The sequence below is a fragment of the Mauremys reevesii genome, linkage group 3 (genome assembly GCF_016161935.1).
Source record: "Mauremys reevesii isolate NIE-2019 linkage group 3, ASM1616193v1, whole genome shotgun sequence".
Classification (NCBI taxonomy): Eukaryota; Metazoa; Chordata; order Testudines; family Geoemydidae; genus Mauremys; species Mauremys reevesii.
This window is the reverse complement of record NC_052625.1, coordinates 59,731,109-59,755,388: the sequence shown is the minus strand read 5'-3', so window position 1 is coordinate 59,755,388 and position 24,280 is coordinate 59,731,109. Positions and strand designations below refer to the sequence as shown.

General features: G+C 43.5%; 1 long non-coding RNA gene across 2 annotated transcripts in view; it reads right to left on the bottom strand.

Annotated features, from left to right (window-relative positions):
- Positions 1 to 14,931: 14,931 nt before the first annotated feature.
- LOC120401706 overlaps positions 14,932 to 24,280 on the bottom strand; it is a 187,599-nt gene continuing 178,250 nt past the window's right edge. For both annotated transcript variants that reach the window (XR_005596664.1, XR_005596665.1), the window contains one exon: positions 14,932 to 15,094. This is a non-coding gene — a long non-coding RNA (uncharacterized LOC120401706). The remainder of the gene's footprint in view (positions 15,095 to 24,280) is intronic.

The window sequence follows — 24,280 nt, the reverse complement described above, 5'->3', positions numbered from 1 at the left end:
AGATTGAAGTATCACTAGAGGAGGTTTTGGAATTAATTGATAAACTCAACATTAACAAGTCACCGGGACCAGATGGCATTCACCCAAGAGTTCTGAAAGAACTCAAATGTGAAGTTGTGGAAATATTAACTAAGGTTTGTAACCTGTCCTTTAAATCGGCTTTGGTACCCAATGACTGGAAGTTAGCTAATGTAACGCCAATATTTAAAAAGGGCTCTAGGGGTGATCCCGGCAATTACAGACCAGTAAGTCTAACGTCGGTACCGGGCAAATTAGTTGAAACAATAGTAAAGAATAAAATTGTCAGACACATAGAAAAACATAAACTCTTGAGCAATAGTCAACATGGTTTCTGTAAAGGGAAATTGTGTCTTACTAATCTATTAGAGTTCTTTGAAGGGGTCAACAAACATGTGGACAAGGGGTATCCGGTGGACATAGTGTACTTAGATTTCCAGAAAGCCTTTGACAAGGTCCCTCACCAAAGGCTCTTACGTAAATTAAGCTGTCATGGGATAAAAGGGAAGGTCCTTTCATGGATTGAGAACTGGTTAAAGGACAGGGAACAAAGGGTAGGAATAAATGGTAAATTCTCAGAATGGAGAGGGATAACTAGTGGTGTTCCCCAAGGGTCAGTCCTGGGACCAATCCTATTCAATTTATTCATAAATGATCTGGAGAAAGGGGTAAACAGTGAGGTGGCAAAGTTTGCAGATGATACTAAACTACTCAAGATAGTTAAGACCAAAGCAGATTGTGAAGAACTTCAAAAAGATCTCACAAAACTAAGTGATTGGGCAACAAAATGGCAAATGAAATTTAATGTGGATAAATGTAAAGTAATGCACATTGGAAAAAATAACCCCAACTATACATACAACATGATGGGGGCTAATTTAGCTACAACGAGTCAGGAAAAAGATCTTGGAGTTATCATGGATAGTTCTCTGAAGATGTCCACGCAGTGTGCAGAGGTGGTCAAAAAAGCAAACAGGATGTTAGGAATCATTAAAAAGGGGATAGAGAATAAGACTGAGAATATATTATTGCCCTTATATAAATCCATGGTACGCCCACATCTCGAATACTGTGTACAGATGTGGTCTCCTCACCTCAAAAAAGATATTCTAGCACTAGAAAAGGTTCAGAAAAGAGCAACTAAAATGATTAGGGGTTTAGAGAGGGTCCCATATGAGGAAAGATTAAAGAGGCTAGGACTCTTCAGTTTGGAAAAGAGAAGACTAAGGGGGGACATGATAGAGGTATATAAAATCATGAGTGATGTTGAGAAAGTGGATAAGGAAAAGTTATTTACTTATTCCCATAATACAAGAACTAGGGGTCACCAAATGAAATTAATAGGCAGCAGGTTTAAAACAAATAAAAGGAAGTTCTTCTTCACGCAGCGCACAGTCAACTTGTGGAACTCCTTACCTGAGGAGGTTGTGAAGGCTAGGACTATAACAATGTTTAAAAGGGGACTGGATAAATTCATGGTGACTAAGTCCATAAATGGCTATTAGCCAGGATGGGTAAGAATGGTGTCCCTAGCCTCTGTTCATCAGAGGATGGAGATGGATGGCAGGAGAGAGATCACTTGATCATTGCCTGTTAGGTTCACTCCCTCAGGGGCACCTGGCATTGGCCACTGTCGGTAGACAGATACTGGGCTAGATGGACCTTTGGTCTGACCCGGTACGGCCTTTCTTATGTTCTTATGTTCTTATGTTCTAGGCAAATTCAGACTGGAAATAAAGCATAAATAGGATGGTTTTCTCACAGCTCTGCTCTAGGAATTATTCTGGGGAAGTTCTCTGGCCTGTGTTATACAGGAGGTCAGACTAGATGATTGCAATGGTCCTTTCTTCGCTTAGAAACTATTTGGAACCCCTATGCATTACAGGTAATAAATAACAACAATAAAATGTAGCACAGTAAAGTGGTGCCCATTTGTCTTAGTGGAAAACAAAAGAAGAGAGCATAGGGTGTGATTTGCAGATCTCAAGCACCCCAAACCCTGGCAGAGGCAAATATTTCCCAGCAAGCTTTGTGGTGACATTAATGAGAGAGAGAGCGTGAGCATAGAGGACAATGTAGAGTTTTCTCACAAGAATAGCTACTTTAACAGCCCTACAGGGCTTCCACGATCAGGCCATTTCGGGCAGGAATGTAATTTATAATAAATGATGTCCATAAACCCAATGAATTTGCTACTTCAGATGTTCACACTGATTTACATTTAGAACCTCTGTGATAGCTGGAGAGCCTGGCAGGATAGCAAAGTGGCATATTTCGTGAGGAGCAGCAGTCTCAATCACAAAGCCTATGGGAAACATAGATGTCATGGCAATAAAATGATTAGTATACAGAGGAACAGAAGGGCACTCTCTAGCCTGTTTTTAATCTTTTAAATAATTCTGGCTTCTGAAGGTTAAAGGGGTTGGCAGCATGAGACACCAGAGCTTTGTAGACACCCAGCTCTCTCTCTCTCACTCACTTTGATTTCCTTTTGCTCTCCTGATAAGATTTCTATCAGGAGGCCTGATCTAGGCAAAGGCAGTAAGAAATAGCTACCCTGTAATCTCAATAGGTCAGGTCATTTAGGAAGGCTATTGGCCATTATGGAGGGAAATTACAAGGCAAGGCAGAGGTTCACAACCAAGGTAATTCTACCTTTTTCCAGTGGAAGGCTGGTAGTAAGTGCTCCATGTTCTGTGATCATCACAGGTGGAGATAAATGTATCTGGTTCTTTGTTGCTCTTAGGTCTCTGTGTACCATAGAGCTTGATATTGCGTATTTTCCAGCACAAAGGACTCCTCCTTGCAGATAAACCTTAGTAAACTGGTCACAGACCATTCAGTTTCTGCCTTGCTTGAGTTCTTTGTTACATGGGTTGGTGAGATATGGTCACAACTGGTCCTTGGTTCAGGGTGCACTGAAACTTTGGTCCACTGACTCCTAAGAGACGGCCTGTTGTCATTCTAATTATATGAGTTATGTTCTCAGATAGCAAGCAATTCAGCAAGATAATTTGTGTACAAGCAAATATAATTTTATGCATTTATGATTATTTTTTAATTTTAAAATATGTATATGTGAATCAAATAGGTTAATTAGTTTCAAAATAGGATCAGACATTTACAAATATCTGGAGTATTACTGGCTGGGACAAAATCACAAGGCAAGGCAGAGGTTCACAACCAAGGTAATTCTACCTTTTTCCAGTGGAAGGCTGGTAGTAAGTGCTCCATGTTCTGTGATCATCACAGGTGGAGATAAATGTATCTGGTTCTTTGTTGCTCTTAGGTCTCTGTGTACCATAGAGCTTGATATTGCGTATTTTCCAGCACAAAGGACTCCTCCTTGCAGATAAACCTTAGTAAACTGGTCACAGACCATTCAGTTTCTGCCTTGCTTGAGTTCTTTGTTACATGGGTTGGTGAGATATGGTCACAACTGGTCCTTGGTTCAGGGTGCACTGAAACTTTGGTCCACTGACTCCTAAGAGACGGCCTGTTGTCATTCTAATTATATGAGTTATGTTCTCAGATAGCAAGCAATTCAGCAAGATAATTTGTGTACAAGCAAATATAATTTTATGCATTTATGATTATTTTTTAATTTTAAAATATGTATATGTGAATCAAATAGGTTAATTAGTTTCAAAATAGGATCAGACATTTACAAATATCTGGAGTATTACTGGCTGGGACAAAATCACAAGGGCTTTTAATCCTCATGCTTCCGAGCACAAGTCAATCACCATCTGTGATCAGGAAGAAATCTCCTCATAGTAAAATAAATGTTGATTGGGGGTTCAAACCATCTTCTGAAGCATTTTATTAGCCAATGTCAGCTGCAGAACACATGATATGATAGGCCTTTGCGCTGTCCTGGTACAGTCCGTAACTCTTCTCCATTAGAAAGTGACTTCAAAGTTTAGTCTATATGCAGACTTCTCCTCACTTTCCATAGAATCAGCTTGCCCTGAATTCCTCTAGGTCTAAAACAAAACTAAGGTAACAGAGTGCTTTGCACAGAGTCATCCAAGTTCCCTTTTTCAGGTTGTCAGCTATCACACAGAATGTCAGGTTCGGTGCAAGAGATTGTGTGAAGGGCAGGTGTCCCCAGGAGAGGATAATAGCTGGAATAAGTCACTGAGCACCACTTAAACTGCTCATAGTAGCAGACTTTGGTAAGCAGCACTCATACAGGAGCTCGCTGCTCATGTCCCATAGTCTCTCAGCAAGGGAGGGAATTAGAAGTAATAATTGAACAGATAAAGAAACCAAGATAGATTATAATATAAATATGCAGTTTTATAGTACCTTTCTGTAGAGGACGCTATTAAAAACACTGTACAAATATTGGTTAAATTAAACTTCATAATAGAGCTGTTAGGAATTTTTCACCAAAAAGTTTTGTTTTGTTTTTCCATTGGAAAACACCAATTTGTTAAAAGAACGCTTTTTGCAGAAATCTATCCATTTTGGGCAAAATGTTCATTGAAAAGGGTTATGAATTTCTGGCCAAAAGGAGAGTGAGACCCCATACCCAATAGCCTGGTGGTCAGGGCACTCACCTGAGAGGTGAAAGGCCCTACTTCAAGTGCCTGATTTGGCTATAGAGTCAGTCCACTCTATTTTATAAATGTCCCCCACATTCATGAACCCCCCCACCCTGAGGAGCCCCACTCTCCTTGCACCTGGACCACCCAGATGAGCCACCCATACATAGATCCCTACCCCACCAAGCCCCAATCAGCTACACCTGGATCCCCACGCCAATAAGCCCCACTTCCCCAGCAACTGGATCCCCACTGAGCCCCTTACACACAGACCCCCCCGACGAGCTCTTGCTGCCTCACTCAGAGCCCCCCTACTTAGTCCCAACCATCTTCACATGGACCCCCCCACCAAGTCCAATTACCATTGCATCCAGAACCCCCAACAAGCTCCTGTGCATCCAGATTCCCCCTCCCCCGCATCTGGATCCCCCACTGAGCCACCCGCACCCAGATTGCCCCACCCCGAACCCTCTTAATCCACATGTGGATCCCACCACACTAAGCTCCTCCACACTTCAATCCTGCCCTGCTGAGCCTGCCCGCCCATGCCTGGTACACCTGGCATGGAGGGGCAGGACCCTGGGGGTTTTCTGGGGCAGGCCAGGTCCTTGCACTGAGTCAGGGATGGGTGCAGCCTCACCGCTGAGTCTGTGTCCTGTGGAGTGGGGAGCTGCACAGTGATCTCCCACCTCTGGGCAGCCAGTGGCCTGTGCTCCCCAGTGCTCTGCTGGAGCCTGCACTTGTATTTGACAAATAAAATTTGCAGAATTTTGCAGAATTTTAGAATATTGTGCACAGAATTTTTAAATGTTTGGTGCAAAATGCCCTCAGGAATAAAATAAAAGTCTTATTTAATACTTTACATTTCAAACTAACTGTTTTTTCCTTCTTTTCTGTGTCTTTAATAAAAGCTTAAAGAAAAATTAATGGAGAGTTTCCCATGGCAGTAAGCAGGCTGAGTTCTCTGTATTCCAAACCCCAAACCTTGTTCAAAAAACTGTTTAATGATAGGGTCACACTGACACCTTCAACTCTTTGGGCTCCATTTATTCCATCATAATTATTACAAGAGCATTCACAAAGGACATAGGAGACCCAGGTTCAAGTCCCTGCTCCAAATCACACAAAGTAGGTACTTGAACTGAGATTTCCTACCTCCCAGGTGAATGCCCTAACCACAGTCCTCTCATGTTTTTTCACAAAAATTTTCAAGAGGCCTAGTTTTGGTCTGATGCAGAAAGAAAAAAACATACCAAAACCTCATGAAACAGAATTCTTGTTTTCATGAAACAGAATTCTTGTTTTCTGGCCAGCAACACCTTATAATGTTTTTTTGATGAGGCACATAAGAGATGCACAGGGATAACTTCACCCACCAATGCAATGCTGCCACCTCTAGAGTAGAACATGGCAGTTGTCTAGCAACACAAAGCTACACTTCAATATAGTTAGGAGAAACAAGTTAATACCATCCCTAGATTAAATGAATATTGAGGTAGACAGAATGTAATTCCCTGAATTTTAATTTTCCAGGAGACTGGGATTCACTTGTCAAGTTTTATGAAGAGTGGTTGGGAGTTCAGTTTAACAACTCATTTGATGTACGCAACCTCTGGTGTTCTTAATGTACCAAGGGCATGGGTTCAGTATTGATGCAGCTGGAAGAAGCAGAGGTACATGTAAATGAATGCGTGCATCAGGTATGGCCCCTTGGTCTCCTAAAATATGACCAACATAATTCAGAGTCCCAAAGTATTAGTGCTTCTGGTCCAGCAGGCACCATGGTCTTTATAGTTAGCATTTCAAATATTAATGTGATATGATTACATTTGTTAACTAACTAACTAACGATCAGAGGATTGAGTTCATAGGGTTTGATTATTTAACAAGGAATTGATCCAGCACAAAGCAGCCAGAAGCAATATTTACAAGCCCCTTTGTTGGGGCATAAATTATAGTGGCCTAAAGCCTCTGACCAACCCCAGAAGAGAGAAGAGAAGGTGCTTTAGAGCTGTTTGGAGGGGAAAAAATCTACTAGAAATGTAGATTAAAAAGCATGTTTTATCAAGAATTCTCCACGGAAAGTTTAATCTTCTCATCAAAAAAGCTTGAAAAACAAGAATCTCAGCCAAAAATATGAAAAAGTTTCTCTCAGGAAAGCTAAAATGAAATATTTGTTTTTTGGGTCAGGCTGATCTGAAGTCAAAATATTTCCATTTGACATTAAACTGTGACCATTTGAGCTGTGGCAATGCCTCATACGAGTTGTTGTTCAGGTGTCTCATGCCTCCATTCTCCACTATGAACTGGGTTCACTGGATTAACTACATCTCCCACAGTATCATCTCATGTTGACCTGCTGTGATGCATCATTAGAATAGCATGGACTGGATATGTTGTTGGACATACAGTCAGGGCTGGCTCCAGGTTTTCTGCTGCCTCAAGATTGGCGGCACTTTGGCGGCAGCTCAAAGAGGAAGAGAGGGACCGAGGGACCCGCTGCTGAATTCCCGCCGAAGACCAAGAGGTGCCGCCCCAATAGCGGATGGAGTGCCGCCCCTTTGTATTGGCCACCCCAAGCACCGGCTTCCTTAGCTGGTGCCTGAAGCTAGCTCTGGATGCAGTCTACTGATGGAGCCAGACCATATAAAAGGATTCAGGAATGAGGACCCTGAGGGTATGTCTATACAGCAAAGAAAAACCCATGGCTGGCCCATGCCAGCCAACTCAGGTTCACGGGGCTTGGGCCTGAGCTCTTGAAACCTCCCACCCTACAGGTTTTTCTTTGCTGTATAGCCATACCCTGAATTACAATGCCCAGGAAGCACCACAATGGCTAAACATGATGCAGTTTAATGTTGAAATGTAATATTTCCAGTTGGGAATGCCAAAACATTGCAATTTGATTGAAAGTGTCAATACAAAAGGTTTAGACAAGCAAAAAAAAAAAGGGGGGGTGACAATTTTTTTTTAAAATCAGTCCTATTAATAACTACTACTCTCTCTCCTCCTCAGCTGTGTAATTGTGAGCTCAGAGAAGCTGAGGTCTTAGAACCTCTCTCTTACACACAGATTCAGTCCATTGTAATGGATTTACCTGAAAAGGGACTTTGTTGAATTTCACCCATGATTAATTCAGAAATAGGCCTGTTTCTCATTTACACAAAGACTATTTTAAACTCAGACTTTAAGGCCAGAAGGGACCATCGTGATCGTCTAGTATGACCTCCTGCATGTTGCAGGCCCCAGAACCTCACCCACCCAGTCCTCAAATCATGATTTATAGACTTCAAGTTACAGAGAATCCACCATTTACTCTAATTTAAACCTGCCAGTGACCCTGCTGCAGAAGAAGACAAAAAAAAAAAAAAGTCTGGAAATCCTTATTCAGTTTGACTTAGTAAGTGTCCACTGAGCCAACTGAGTAAGGACTTCTGAATGTGCTTTTCTGAAAACAAAAAGAAGATGAGAGCAGACCATTTACTTGTAACCCACAGAGCACAGCCTCTTCTATACACAGTAAAGAAGCTTTATGTATAGGCCTGATTCTTAAAGTATATTTAAAGCCACTTTACAGATTAAAGATTGTAGGGGAGATGTTCAAAGGCTGTTAAGAGCCCCTTTCCATCTAAAGTCAATGGAAATTAGGGACCCAACAGTCATTTGTGCCCTTGAAAATCTCATCCTGTGTCAATCACATTTAAGTAACTCCATTTCTTCATGCTTCAATATCAGTGACATGATGGCAGAATTTTTGAAAGACTTCACAATCCATCACTTACTTTCCGCCACTCAGCAGCTGACCTTCTAGTGATCTGTCTCACACGGTCCATCCATCTCCGGCTACAATGAGCCTCCCCCATTTTTTCCATAATGGCTGGCTTACGGTTATTTCCATCTCTCTGACTAATGTGACCCCAGTACATACGTTTGTATCTGGTTCTTGCAGAGACGCAGACCGTCATGTCTGAAATCATATTTCTAATCTAGGCATGTGTCTTTTTTTTCCATCCAGGAGATATGGGAGTCTCTCTGCCAGCACCACATTTCAAAACCTTAAATTTTCTTCTGGTCAGCAGCATTTACTTCTTACAATTCACAGCCATAAATCACTATGGAAAAATATAGGCTTTTCACCCATCTCATTTTTGTACATGTCAAGATGCTTTTCCCATGCTTTCATAAGGGAGGCGCATAATTCAACAAGCCATCCCTATTCTCCTTCCAGTTTCTTTGGAACAGCCTCCTCGCTTGGCTATATATGAGCCCAGAAATTAAAAAATCATCTGCTGCCTTTACAGCTTGTTCATTAATTATGTTGTCTGCTAGCATCCTGTTTTTGTTAGTCGTGTCAACTTACATGCGTTTTGTGTTTGTCACATTGTGGAATTGTATTTGCTCCCATATTAAAGCCCCTTTATATGACCAGAGTGGAGACAGACATCCTAGTATAAATGAGAACCAGGCCCTATATGCAGAGATGAAGAACAGAAAGACAGAGATCTACGGAGATCAGCCTGCCCAAAAGCCCATTGATACATGGTGCAATAGAAAAAACTCAGGCAGATAAATGGGTAGAAGAAAGTGATGTACAGAAAAGGAGTGGAGGGAATGAAGAGAAAACTGGAATTTAAAAGCTTTAGAGATGGAAGTGAATGGTACTGCACACCAGTTACTGGGAGAGGTGGAAGTAAGAGGAGGCAGTAATGGGGAACAGTGACAGATAATGGATTATTCCAAAGGGCTCCAACTATTTTTGAAAGGTTAAGTAAGCTTCACGACTCCACTGTGAAGAAACGAGGATTCTGCCCAGTTTGAAGATGGGGAAACTGAGGCACAGAGCCCTGACACGGCGTACTCAGTTTGACACAATGAATTGGTCATGGAAATTTGAACCCTGAAGTGTGCCAGAAATGGGAATAGAACCCTGGAGTATTGAATCCAACCCTCAGTGTTCTAGCCCCTATGTAACATTCCCTCCCCTCACCTGAAGGGGACAGGGAGATATTAATACAGAGTAGGTCCTGGGTATTAGAGGCAGGGCAGGGAGCCAGGGTAGTGAGCAGTGAAGTGTCCTTTCTCAGTTCAACATCCTCCTCACACTGTAATTTGTACCTTGCCATGCAAACAGTACTTTTTTAAAAACAGATATATAAAATGTGTATCTATTTCTTCGAGTATCTTTGTCTTTTTACCAAGTCCTGGAATCTGCACGGAGCATACAGTAACTGGGTATCTTTTGTTCCACAAAGATTCTCACAAGCCATCCCATGATGCCAGAGCCACTCTGTTCAGCACAGCCTCAATGGTGCTGTGCCTTTTCCACTTTTTATAATGTTTATAATCTTCAAAATAAAATTACATATAGAAAGGGGAAGGAAGGAGACTGGGGGCAGGGGAGAGGGATGAAAAGGAAGGAGACAGGGAAGGGAGAGCAAGGGAGAGGGAAGACTATCATCTCACTATGTATTCCCAGAGTCTGAGGCTCTACCGGCACATCTGTGCACACAGCATTCTAATCACATGCTGTTATTTAATGATTCCAAACCAATACTGAATCCCAAGACCAAAAGGCATTTTGCAGAGGGCAAAGGGGCATGGCCTACAAATGCTGAAGCAGCAGGAACAAAAAACATGAAACAAAGTATCTTCACAAAAGGAAGGACCATCTTCCATTTTTCAGCACCATAATCAACCAGAAAGGGCACAAAAGATTTCAGCAATATATTGCGGGCTTTTCCAAAGGTCCTAGACCAGCATGGAGAATCAGTTACCTGCTCACTTTGCTATCTATACTTTCAATAGAAGGACCAGCGGGCCTGGTTGCATTTTCATTCATAGCAGTGTAATCTGGAATAAGTCAGGAAGTTAATGTAGTTACAGTGGTATAAATAGCATTGAAAGTGAGGTCAGTACCAGTTCCTATAAGTAACACATCCATTCCACACCCAGGGTGATAAAACCACATACTATGCTACAATATAACACCCTGCATAGACTTGCTCTCCCATCTTAATCATATTACAACCATAACACCTACATGTCCCCATATGAAATCAAGGCCCCTTTGTGCTAAGTACCGCACATACATACATTAAGAAGCAATCCCTACCCTGAAGAAATTACTATCCATTTGGATAAGGCAGATAAAAGAAGACCTTTCTCAGTGTATGCATGCATGAGTACACACAATCACTCACTATAGTCATATAATGTAAATGTCAGTTTGTATATTTCTTCATACAAACTGCATCTCCAAGTACACTGAAGAGGTAAATGATAAACAGCAACAGAGACATTAAGAGGTGTAGCCAAGGGAGGAAAAGATATCTTTCAACTGAGATTTGAAAAGAGGGACAGCTGATAAGGCGGTTGAGAAACAGGAAGCGGGTTCTGTATGTCAGAAGGTGCAGAGGAGAAGGTTCTCAAATCAGCGGTGTTGAGACTATGAAGAGAAAGTGAGTAAAAGGGCATAGGGAGCAATTGACCTTGGACAAAAAAATTGCTTGTAGGTGCACTTGTGCAAGTCCAGAAGTCACTGGAGTTACTTCCAGTTGGAGTCAGTGGAGGCACCACTGTAACCAAAAACAATCTGGATCATTGTCCATAGAGGATGCCCATTGTTTAAAACCACCAACCAAAACCTACAATTCCGCACAAGGTTGAGGCCCAGTTGAGACAGTTCCACAGTATAATGGACTAAACCATTCACATCAGGTCATTAACATTTCTGGGTTTTATGTCTTCTTGCTCAGGAAACAGCCAAATACAGCTTGTAGAAGAGTCTCTCGGCTTTCAGAAATCAGGGTTCAATGGACACTACTCACACCCCAATAACAGGACAGAAAAGACTTGCTAGAGGGAGAGATCCTAGGCAATATATTGAAAAGTCTGGGAAGATTCACTGAGCCAGTGGACTCAATGATTCAGTTGATTAGGAAGGAGGCTCTGGCAGCTATGCATGAGTTCACATCTCTGGCTGAACAATACTGCACTGTCTGTAGCTGGCTGCTGGGACAGTTCAATAAATCACCCTAATAGCAATTATACACAGAGCCAACAAGATCTGTGTTTGGAGATTTTTTACAAATGCTTTTTATTTATAATAATGACCTCTACTTTTGCTCAATATCTGTATTATTTCATGTACTGAGTAATGAGGGTTGGGGCAAGATTTGGCAGTTTCTCTTTGCAAGGGTTTGAGCAAAAAATTTCCCTGGTTTGATCCATCTACTTTCTAAAAACTCAGGGGTATCAAGTCTCACTCCCTCAGCAAGATTCACTTCAAACTAGTGTTTTACCGGATTTCATATCCAAACCACTTGAAGCTGCCAATTTCACACTGTTATGATGTAAAGACATGCATCAGAGCTTCCAGTTCCACTCAAAATCTTGCCCAGATTGAATCAAAAAGTTTGTGAACCTCAGCAAAGTTTATTTCAATGAACTTGGCTGAATTCGTAACATAAGGCAACAAAAATCAGGAAACACTTCATGTGTTTGAGTCATGCTTGAACTATAGATGATCAGATAAACAGAATGAAAATGTCATTTAGTTTCATTTTAACTTCTGTGGGTTATTTTAACCAAAGCATTAGCACAAAATTGTCCTCTCCCACTCCATTCTTCATAGTGCAGATTAGAGAGGGAAGGTACATATTTTAACTGGTCATTTGCACACGCATTTTGTTGCACGTGCCACGGAGGTGCAGGAAGTACTTATGCAAGTCAGAAATCCAGCCATGTGTGCAATTTTCTAAAACTGTAGACCCAAATAAGGCCAAAAATGTTCCCCCTTTAATATGATGGTTCAACCTGCCAAGACTACAGATCCCAGTATACAAAAGACGGTTACTCACCGTTGTAACTGTTGTTCTTCGAGATGTGTTGCTCATATCCATTCCATGTAGGTGTGTGCGCGCCGCGTGCACGTTCGCTGGAAGACTTTTACCCTAGCAACTCAGTGGGTCGGCTGGGCGCCCCCTGGAGTGGCGCCACCATGGCGCCGGATATATACACCAGCCGACCCACCCACTCCTCAGTTCCTTCTTACCGCCCGTGTCAGTCGTTGGAACAGTGGAGCGCGGCTTAGCTGACCTCAACTTCCCTAACTACTCGTAGTTTCTCTCATTAAGTATATAGTTCAGACGTTTATAGTTGTAGTTAACTTTATTTGTTTGTAGTATAGTATAGTGTATTTATTTCACAGGGTTCGGGGTTTATCCCCTTCCCCTCACCCGGTGCCGGGTCCAATGCCCGGTCCACAGGGTTTTATAATGCTCGGCCGGCCACAAGCCGATGCCGACAAGAGATCCTCTCCTAAGTGCCTCGAGGAATCTCACCTCATAGATAAGAGCCGCATTTGTGAGGCCTTTAATCCAAGAACAAAGGAGAGCGGGACTTTCGTCCCAAACAGCTCCTGAGGGAGGCAGCTCTTGCTCCTCCGCTCTCGGCACTGAGCGCCGGTTAATCTTCAAGGAGCGCTCCCTCGGCACCGGATCGCCGGTACCGCCAAGGCCTCTCGGCGCCGACCGTCGCTGGCTCCGACGTCCACTCGGCCTGGAGGATGAAGAGGCACAATATCCTTGCTGCGTCCGAGTCGCCTGCTCCGCAGCCGAGCGCTATGCTCAGTCGGATCACCCAGCACCGATGTCTGCCGCGGCACCGACAATATCCACACCATTAACTCCAGCCAGGCAAGAGCCGTCGAGTCCGGTGCTGGAAAGCTCCCCGGTACGGACCGTGGTCGAGCTCGCTATGAAGCTGCGTCCGAGCCGCCTGCTCTGCAGCCGAGCGCTATGCTCAGTCGGATCGCCCGGCACCGATGTCTGCCGCGGCACCGACAATATCTGCACCATTAACTCCGGCCAGGCAAGAGCCGTCGAGTCCGGTGCTGGAAAGCTCCCCGGTGCTTAAATGCTTAAATGTTCCCCCTTTAATATGATGGTTCAACCTGCCAAGACTAAAGATCCCAGTATACAACACCCCAATCTGTAGTCTCCAGGGCTGCACTTACATATCAGTTATGAGGGCAGGTTCCCACAGTGATGAGTGGAACCTACAATAGAATGCTAGTATTGTATTCTAATGTTCAGTCACTAGGTATAGCCATGTGTAACATACCTTACTGGAGCTGGTAACAGCCATACCTGGCAGTGCATGCAAGTATCTCAGAGAGCACATCTTTTGTATCTCTCACCACGATGGAAGCTCTGTAGCCAATCCATATCTGATACAGAAGCCTAACCTAAGAAAGTGAGTCAGGTGTCAGGAGGGACATAACTTTGTACTATACGAGGGGCCCAAGAATGCAAACCATGAAGAGACTGCTAACAGTTAAGTCTTAGCATGTTTAATAAAGATCTCATCTGTACAGTCCCTCCTACTTGCCACATTACTTAACATGAGTTCCATTTCTGAAAATTAGAACTCTCTCACAAACTCCATCAAAGTTGCCAATAGGAGAAACTTAAGCACCCCTTAAATAAAAACAGACAGACAGACAAACAATGTGACAGCCATTGATTGTATGGGTTGGAAAAAAACAATTCCACAGAGTGGCTGTATCAACTGATACAACGGCTCCACCACACAAACTGAACTGGTCAGGGCCGGAAAGAATCCTCTCTTTATATTCCAACTGGCATTACTCATGCAAATCAGCCTTGACACCAGCTCCTCACCTCTCTTTGAACTGCTTCCAGCCAGCCACAAAGAAACTGGCAGCAGTGTCTATGTAATCAGAAAGTGCTTCCCAGCACCTGCATGCACTTAATGCTGAACTGAGATGCCTACTGTAGCAGCATTGTACCTTCATGTTTATGATTCCTGCTCTTTTACCCCACTGTTAAGTCTCTGCTTCACCTACCAGACTGGCACCAAAACACTGAAAGTCTATGCCACGCCTAATCTTTGTCAATTCTGATGTTTTAAAAAGGGCAAATCCAGTTGGAACCTGCCCTCTGTGTAAACGCCATCTTGGCTGCTTGCCCAGACAGCCTTCTTTAATTGTCCAGGATCACGAAAGATAATAGACTGTCTCCAACACTAAATCAAACTGATCAGCAAAGGCCTCTAATATCTGAGAGAGCCTGTTCATATCTCTGCTTTGAAGAATCATCATAGGTGAGAGAGATTTCATATGTCAACCTAAAATCACCCAAACAGCTAAGCTGATGATACCTGTCAGCTTCCTTTCCTTCAGAGGGGAAAAACGGGGGATGGAACACAGCATGTGTGTGTGGCACACACAGGAAACAGGACATCTGCGAAAAGCAGTTCCATCTCAGCATGCTGCTTTATTTATATTCTTTAACAAGTAATAGTTAAACATTTGTTCTATCTAATCAAGAGCAAGGCTGTCTCATATGGTACAAAGCCACGAGGAGATGGGCCCTAGTCACAGTCTGGATTCAGATCTGGATTTCAAAACACCTCAGATTTAATTGCCATCTTCAAGTTTGTTCATAAAGCCATCTCTGTCACCATGTTCAAATCCCACGCACAACTCCCTTCTTCCACAAGATCTGTGACAAGTGAGGGAAAGGGAGACAGTTAATCAACAAATAATTCTTCCAAAGCAAGGGGCATGGGGAAATCATCAAACCATTAAGATGTGCACATGTCTTACTGGGTATCACTGTCATTCTTTCTTTCCTCTCCCATTGGCTGTCTATGATTCTCCCTTGGTGTCATGTTAAATAGAGTGCATGCACTTTAGGACAGGTCTTGTATATGAGGCACCTCGTATGTATATGGGAACTTGATAAAGATAATTATTTTGTAAGTTCTAAGGTGTATGGCTCTGAGCTTTCAATTCAAACCCACATACAGTGGCTATCTATGCATATCTGATTGTCCCTTCTGTCTGGAATTCTGCTGGGGTGATACTGGAAACCGTTGGATAAACAGCTGTAACCCTGCCTTAAAGAGTCACAACTGAGGATGCCAAATTCAAGATGAACTGCTGAGAAATGGGGCAAACATAACCCAAAACTGGTGGTTATTCTTTCATAGGATATATCAAACCAGCCACAACAGTAAACTCCTGTTTCACCACACTGGCTAACAAGAAGTCATAAAAGCAGTTTCCTTGGGCATTCTAGTTCTTATATCACAGAAAGAAAAAGAAAAAGAAAAAAAGAAGAGAGAGTTAAAATTAATTAAAGGAATTAAAAACATACAGTAATTGTAAAGTTCTTGGTTCAGGCTTGTAGCAGTGATGGAACAAACTGCTGCCTTAAATTAAGTCTCAGGCTGCTTCCAAATCATTGGAAGGACCTCAGTCCATTGGTTAGAATGCCCCCATTAGTATAGTCCATAGTCCAGAGGTTTGGGCAAGAAAGAGGCAAAATTAAAGTGTTTCCAGAGCCTTTTATAGCTTCTGCCATGTGGAGGGCATCCCATTGTTCTTACCGTGGAAAATTACAGCAACAAGATGGAGTCTGGAGTCACATGGGCAAGTCCCATGTCCATGCATTTTGCCTAGTCACAGCAGGAAAGTCCAGTAAGTGTAGATGGGCATCTCCCATGGTCCATTGTCAGTTAAATGTTCTTTTGGTGGGCCACACAATTTGAATAGTCCCTCCCAGATGTGCTGGCTAGCTACCTTGTGGGCAGTACCCCAGGAGCCAACATTTGAAATCCAGGTATAGAGCCAATATTTATAACTTCAAATACAAAAATGATACATGCATACAGATAACATAATCATAACCAGCAAATCATAACCTTTTCATAGACACCTCACTTCACAACTTTTGTGAAAGATTTGCTGCAAATATATAACAGTGGTTGCAACAATCATCTATATAGTCATATTTTAATCAGATAACATCACAACAGTATTTAAGGCAAGTGGAAAAGGCAGTATGGCAGGGATGGTGTCCCTAGCCTCTGTTTGCCAGAAGCTGGGAATGGGGACGGGGGTGGATCACCCATTCTGTTCATTCCCTCTGAAGCACCTAGCATGGGCCACTGTCAGAAGACAGGATACTGGGCTAGATGAACCTTTGTTCTGACCCAGTATGGCCGTTCTTATGTCTTAGTGGGCTCAGTATGGGGCTGGAAGAAGATGGCCATTTCTGAGATATCTGCCTTGCCACTGCTTTGTTATAGTATATCCTCAGTTACCCACCTAATGGTCATGGGAACTGCCTCACAGAAGAGTTATATGCACTTCTGAAGCACCCATCACATCTGAGCACTCTGCCTAGAGCATAGAATGCCCCCTTCATGAGAAGTGCTCTTTCCTCCTGCATGGCTTCTCAGCAGAAGGGTCAGACTTCAAGTGGAGTTAAGGGACCCAACCCATATCTTAAGGAAATGCCTTTGAAAAGAGATGAGCCGTGCCACCTGCCTTAGAGATGGCAAGGTCTGGACTCAGCCTACTTTCCAACATCAGCTTGTTCCACTTTGCAGGTTTGTTCCCAAGCAGCTCTGCCCCTCACCCTTCTCCAGTGTTGCACTGGAAGGAGTAAATGATCATCAAGTCAGAGTGTAGGGCTGGATGTGACCTCAACAGGCCATCTAGGCCAGCCCTCTGTGACGATGGCAGGTAACCATCCCTGACAGGTGTTTGTCTAACCTGTTCTTAAAAACCTCCAACGATGGGGATTCCACAACTTTCCTTGGAATCCTATTCCAGACTTTAACTACCCTTTATACTTCAAAATTTTTTCCTGGTATCTAATCTAAATTTCCCTTGCTGTAGATTAAACCCATTACTTCTTGTCCTACCTTCAGTGGACATGGAGAACAATTGATCACTGTCCTCTTTATAAACAGCCCTTAACATATTTTAAGACTTACCACGTTCCCCCTCGCACCAGTCTTTTCTCAAGACTAAAGATGTCCAGATGTTTTAGCTTTTTCCTCATAAGCCAGGTTTTCTAAAACTTTTATCATTTTTGTTGCTCTCCAGTTCGCCTATGTCTTTCTTAAAAGGAGCATCAGTGCCTGATGTTGGATCTTTGTCTTAAAACTTCATTGTAAATCATTCTGTGGGGACTGCCCAATCTGGATCAGCCTCCAGTGCCACAGGGAGGGGAAGTTATTTTCCTCCACTGGCATCAATTACATCTGAGTTAGACTGTAAGCTCTTTGAGGCTGGAACTGTCTTCACTATATGTATGCACAGTGCCTAATACAATGGGGCTTAACCCTTGACTGGGGCTTCTAGGAATCATTGCTATGCAAATACTAATGCTTAAAAACAGCTAAAAACAAATTCTCGGCTTCAAACAGCACAGGATATTTAAGCTGCAAAGGAGCCAGTAGAGCCATCTACCATCTCTTTATTAAGTGTACCAACTGTGAAATGGGGAACTCTGACCCTCAACATGTCATTAAATAAGTCAGGGTGACCTCTTCCATATTTAGGTTACCATGGCCTAATTCCACTTGGGTAAAACATTCTGAGAGCCCAGTTTTTCACTGCAGTATCTCCGGGCTATGGTATTCTTCATTTCCCATCTTAAATTGTTGCCAAGTGGTACTGTGAACTGCTATATAAGATGCTGTTTCCCACCAGTGATAGCTGCATTTCAAAGATTGGTGGAGTACATAGCTAGAAAGCTAATTTGTAACATTTGTAAAGCATCTTTGGTTGAAAGGAACTTTGTAAGTATCAGTCTCTATTATTAACCAGGCAGCTGGTTATTGGAAAACCCGTTGTAATATCACTGACACTATTTAACTCCAATGTTCCCAATCAGAGTAGAAAAGGGGTTTATAGAAATGAAAAGAAGAAGCCTGTTTTTTTTTTAAAATTGCTCTGTCTAGCTGTTTTCACTGAAGACATGAAAAACTGGAAGATCCTATACTCCTACGGGCTGTCTACCGGGGAAAGTTATACCACTATAAAGGTAGGATGTGAATATAAACTACAATAGTTATCTGGGTGTACCCCTCCATGTGCTCATTTTTGTCCCAGTATAAAAGACTATGTTTGTTTGTTTTTTCCTGTTTTGTCACTTTGGAAGGGAGTTAAGCTATGCCAAGCCAAAAGAGCCACTCTTATTCTGGAATAAGAGCAACTACTGGTATAAGTAGAATGCTTCAACTAGACCAGGATAACTGATAAATATTCTAGTACAGACACACCCTAATACCATACACCGCTACCTCAATGTAACGCGACCCAATATAACACGAATTTGGATAGAACATGGTAAAGCAGTGCTCCGGGGCGGTGGGGGGGGGCGCTGCGCACTCCGAAAGCATGTTCGATATAACACGGTTTCACCAATAAAGCGGTAAGATTTTTTGGCTCCCAAGGACAGTGTTATATTGGGGTAGAGGTGTATATAGGTTTGGACCCTGATTAGTCACTGGGCTGCAGCTAATTCAAGTTCCTTTTTTCACTCTCGAGGATCTCTATGACCCCCGTCTACATCCTTTCATCTTCTGGTTCCCACTGTTTGTTACGCAGTGCCCTGCAGAGTATCCCCTCAGTATACAGGGGGAACAGAGTTGGGGCTGGAAGTGTCCAACTTACCCCTTGCCCTCAGCTTTAGCTGACACTGGCCTTGTAAGCAGCTGCCTGCAAAGCAAACAGTTGGGTTGGAGGAGGTGGGATTTGTCAAGCCAACCTAATAGCCTAAAAGCAGTGGCCCAAGGGAAGAATCAGGAAGTTTTAAACTTATCACTTCCTTACCATACTTGGTTACCCTTTCAACAGACTCTCTTGTGGCTCCCTGGCCACTTTCCCTTCTCACTTGCTATTATGAGAACGAAAGGGAGAGCTGTAAACACTCCTAGCTGAGTTATTGCAGCAGAAAATGAAAGCTGAAAAGAGCAGTAGTGCAAGTGCCCTTCCTCAACCCTGCACGCACTGCCCCAGCTGCCCCTTTCCCTTGGAATGGAAGGAAACAGGCTGCAACCCATTCATTGAAGATTCACCAGGTAATTTAAATAGAGGCTCATAGGACTGGAAGGGACCTCAAGAGGCCTTCTAGTCCAGACTCCTGCACTCAAGGCAGGACTAAGTATTATCTAGACCATCCCTGACAGGTGTTTGTCTAACCTGCTCTTAAAAACCTCCAATGATGGAGATTCTACAACCTCCCTAGGCAATTTATTCCAGTGTTTAACCACCCTGACAGTTAGGCAGCTTTACCCAATGTCCAACCTAAACTGTCCTTGAGGCATTTTAAGCCCATTGTTTCTTGTCCTATCCTCAGAGGTTACGAAGAACAATTTTTCTCCCTCCTCCTTGTAACAGCCTTTTATGTACTTGAAAACTGTTATGTTCCCCCTCAATCTTCTCTTCTCCACACTAAACAAACCACATTTTTATCAGTCTTCTCTCATAGGTCATATTTTCTAATCCTTTAATCATTTTTGTTGCTCTTCTCTGGGACTCTCTCTAATTTGTCCACATCCTTCCTGAAATGTGGCACCCAGAACTGGACACAATACTCCAGTTGAGGCTGAATCAGCGTGGAGCAGAGCAGAATTGCTTCTTGTGTCTTGCTTACAGAACTCCTGCTAATACATCCCAGAATGTTTGCTTTTTTGCAACAGCATTACACTGTTGACTCTTATTTAGCTTCTGATCCTCAGATCCCTTTCTGCAGAACTCCTTCCTAGACAGTCAGTTCCCATTTTGTATGCATGCAACTGATTGTTCCTTCCTAAGTGGAGTACTTTGCATTTGTCCTTCTTGAATTTCATCCTATTTACTTCAGACCATTTCTCCAGTTTGTCCAGATCCTTTTGAATTTTAATCATATCCTCTGAAGCATTTGGTGGATACCCTAGCTTGGTATCATCCACAAACTTTTTCATAAAGTATACTCTCTATGCTATTATCTAAATCATGGATGAAGACATTGAACCGGACCCAGAACTGACCCATGCGGGACCTCTCTTGATATGCCCTTCTAGCTTGACTGAGAACCACTTATAACTACTCTCTGGGAACAGTTTTTCAACCAGTTATGCACGTATCTTATAGTAACTCCATCTAAGTTGTATTTCCCTAGTTTGTTAATGAGAATCATGTGAGACAGTATCAAAAGCCTGACTAAAATCAAGATATACCACATCTGCCACTTCCCCCCATCCATAAGGCTTGTTATCCTGTCAAAGAATGCTAATAGGGTAGTTTGACAAATCCATGCTGGCTGTTACTTATCACCTTATTATCTTCTAGGTGTTTGGAAACTGATTACATAAGTTGGAGCTGTCTATACTCTGAGGTCCTCTATCACAGGAATATGGGTGGTGTCCACATTCCAAGGATTCAAGGAAAAAGGCTAGACATCACGTTTGGCTCGGAGGCCTTGTCTATTTGTGAAAATAGAACTAGGGCAGCAATCAGTCTAGCTGAACAGGTGCTATCCACAAATTAGAGTTCCTCCTTGTGTCTGTTCACAGCTGATCAGCACTGCTCATAATTAACCCTTGCTCTGACTCTTAGCTGAACTAGGGCTAACCTAGTGGCTGCAACTGTGCTAGCTTCCTGAGTATATCAGGCCTTAGTTACACCTTTGCAACTGTTGATTTCAGTGGGGTGGTATGGGTGGAACTGAGAGAAGAATTTAGCCCAGAATAAATAATAATAAATGACAGCTAACTCTTCTGTAGCACTTTCCATCCATAGATCTAAAGCCACTTTACCATAAGGTATTGCTAACACCATTTCATAACTGGCAAAACCAAGGCATGGAGAGGAGAAATGTCTGGCCCATGGTAGAGCCAGTACTAAAACCCACAGCTCCAGAGTCACAACACAATGCCCTGTCCATGGGACCATGCTCCCTCCCCTCATTCAAACACCTCTTTGAAACAATTGTTGCTGGGATCCAGTTTAGGGAAATGACTCTTGCATACCTCTGAGCGAGCCCCACATGCCCATAAGCAACTCACCAGCAGTCTACCCTTGTGGCTGGACATGAGGTTGCTGCAGGGCTGGCCTTACCATGAGGTGAACTGAAGTGACTGCCTCAGGTGCCAGACTGGACGGGGGGAGGGGTGCCACTAGGACCCAGAGTGTAGAAAATTGTGTCTGCTTCTGGTGCATATGTATTCTCTCTGCTCTAGATGCACAGAAATGGTGGAGCGCTCTGCTGGAGGAAAGAAGGGCACAAGAGACAAACAGGCAGGCAGGAGAAAAGGTGAGAGGGAATAACATAAAGCAGCAAGAGATTCAGGGAGAGAGAGGAAGGGTAGCCTCTTATGCACCTCTCTAGCACCCCCAGGAGCCTGGACTGATTAACGTCAGCATCTCAGGGAGCTTCCTGTTTCCTGCTGCTTCCCTGAACCCATTTGAGGCGAACAGGCAGTCAACTGAAGTAGTAGGAGCCAGTTAGGCCCCTAAGACACTGATATCTTCCCTCACTCAAGCCCTGCTACCAGCCTGCTTATTTGTTCCCTTCAATTGAGTGTTGAGAGCCACTATAGCTGGCACAGAACAGCAGTCATGTGTGAAAGAAGAAAAACGCCCCTCTGGGGCAGCAGTCAGAAAAAGAAAGAAAGAAAGGAAGCTTTTCTATCTAAGCAGGAAGGAGCTGTCCTGAGATATAGAGACACAAATGTTCACGGTGAGCCTTCCGGCCCCAGTGAGGATGTGACTGGTGAGGAGATGCCTGATCTTCCAGTTAGTCAGAGTGCAGGTAACCTGGCAGCTACTGCAGCATCCATATCTCCATCTCAAATGGATGTAACCATGCACATTCCTGAAGAAAAGTGTAGATCAGAGAAGAGTGTGGTAGAGGCGCAAGAAACAGCTGCTGCTGAGTTTAGTTCCTTAAGTCTAGATGATCCAGGACTGTGGACCCATTTGAGCAGTAGCCTGAGGGACTTCCTTGTACTGCATGGGCCGGAGCAAATGAAAAACTTCATGTTCCCCAAAAACAATGAATATAGAAGTTTCCATCCAACATATTACTGCAGTGAAATCCCCAATGGTGACAAAGTGGAGAGGCCATGACTTATGTATTAAAAAACCCAGAATGCTGCATACTGTTTTTGTTGCAAACTCTTCTAGTCTAACGTTCCAGCCACATTGGGTTCTACAGGAACAAAGGACTGGAAAAATCTGGCTAGAAATCTGGCATGCCATGAGAAGGCAGCAAATCACCAGAGAGCATTCCATAGGTGGAAAGAGCTTGAGATGAGACTAAGGTTAAAGGCCACCATAGATGATCAGCATCAAGAGAAGATTGCATCAGAGTCTCTTTATTGGCAAAATGTTCTGAAAAGGCTCATTGCCATTGTGAGAATGCTGGCTACCCAAAACCTAGCACTATGTGGCACTTCAGATCAGCTGTATGTGCCAAACAATGGAAACTTCCTTTAAATTGTGGAGCTGATGGCTGAGTTTGCTGCTGTACTCCAGGAGCATCTAAGAGTCACCACTCAAGAAATGTACACACACGACTACCTTGGAAAAACAATTCAAAATGAGATCATACAGTTATTGGCAACAAAAGTCAAACAGAAGATTGTGGCAGATCTGAAGTCAGGAAGATATTACTCTGTTATTCTAAACTGCACACCTGAAATCAGCCATACAGAACAAATGACTTTAATGGTGCATTTTGTAACAACAACAGAACCTAGTGAAAATGTTCCTGCAATGGTGACTGTCAGACAGCATTTTCCAGAATGTATTGACATTGATGATACTACAGGAGCTGGTGTGACAAAATGTGCTTCTTAAAACCTGGAAGATACAGGAATTGCGATAGCTGAATGAGAGGTCAGGGCTATGATAATGGTGCCAACATGAGAGGAAAGAACAGAGGAGTGCAGACACGGATCCGAGAGTTAAACCGTCTAGCCTTTTTTGTCCCATAGAGTTCTCATTCATTGAACTTGGTGGTCAGTGATGCAGCGTCAGCTTCTAGTGAGGCTGCTGAATTTTTTAATGTAATTCAAAGCATCTATGTATTTTTCTCTGCATCAACTCATTGATGGCAAATTTTGAAGCAACATCTGGGAACGTCCTCTCTGACACTGAAACCACTGAGTGCCACACGATTGGAAAGTCCAGTGGAGGTGATACAGGGCCGGCTCCAGATCCCAGCATGCCAAGCGCGCGCTTGGGGCGGCCTTTTGCCGTCAGGGCGGCAGGCGGCTCCGGCGGACCTTCCGCAGTCATGCCTGTGGGAGGTCCACGGGAGCCGCAGGACCAGCGGACCTCCCGCAGGCATGACTGCGGAGGGTGCGCTGGTCCCACGGTCGGGTAGGCTTCCCACAGGCATAGCTGCAGATGCTCTGTCAGAGCCGCGGGACCAGTGGACCCTCCACAGTCATGCCTGCGGGAGGTCTGCTGGTCCCGCGGCTCCCGTGGACCTCCCGCAGGCATGACTGCAAGAGGTCCCCCGGAGCCGTGGGACGGGCGACCGGCAGCACGCCCCTGCAGCATGCCGCCGTGCTTGGGGCGGCCAAATTGCTAGAGCCGCCCCTGAGGTGATAAAGCCTCTCAAACACCAAACTGGGAAGATAGCTGATGCAATGATTGCCATTATGGAGGATAATGCTATGACAGGAATTATTCATGGGAGGACAGTGGCAGAGGGAAATGGAATCACCAGAAACATACATAACTTCAAATTTCTGTGTGGCTTAATGTTGTGGCATGACATACTGTTTGAAATAAATGTTGTAAGCAAGAGACTCCAAGCTGTTGCCCTTGATATATCTGGAGCAATGAAACAACTGGACAAAGCAAAAAAGTCATACTTACAGTCTTACCGGTCAGA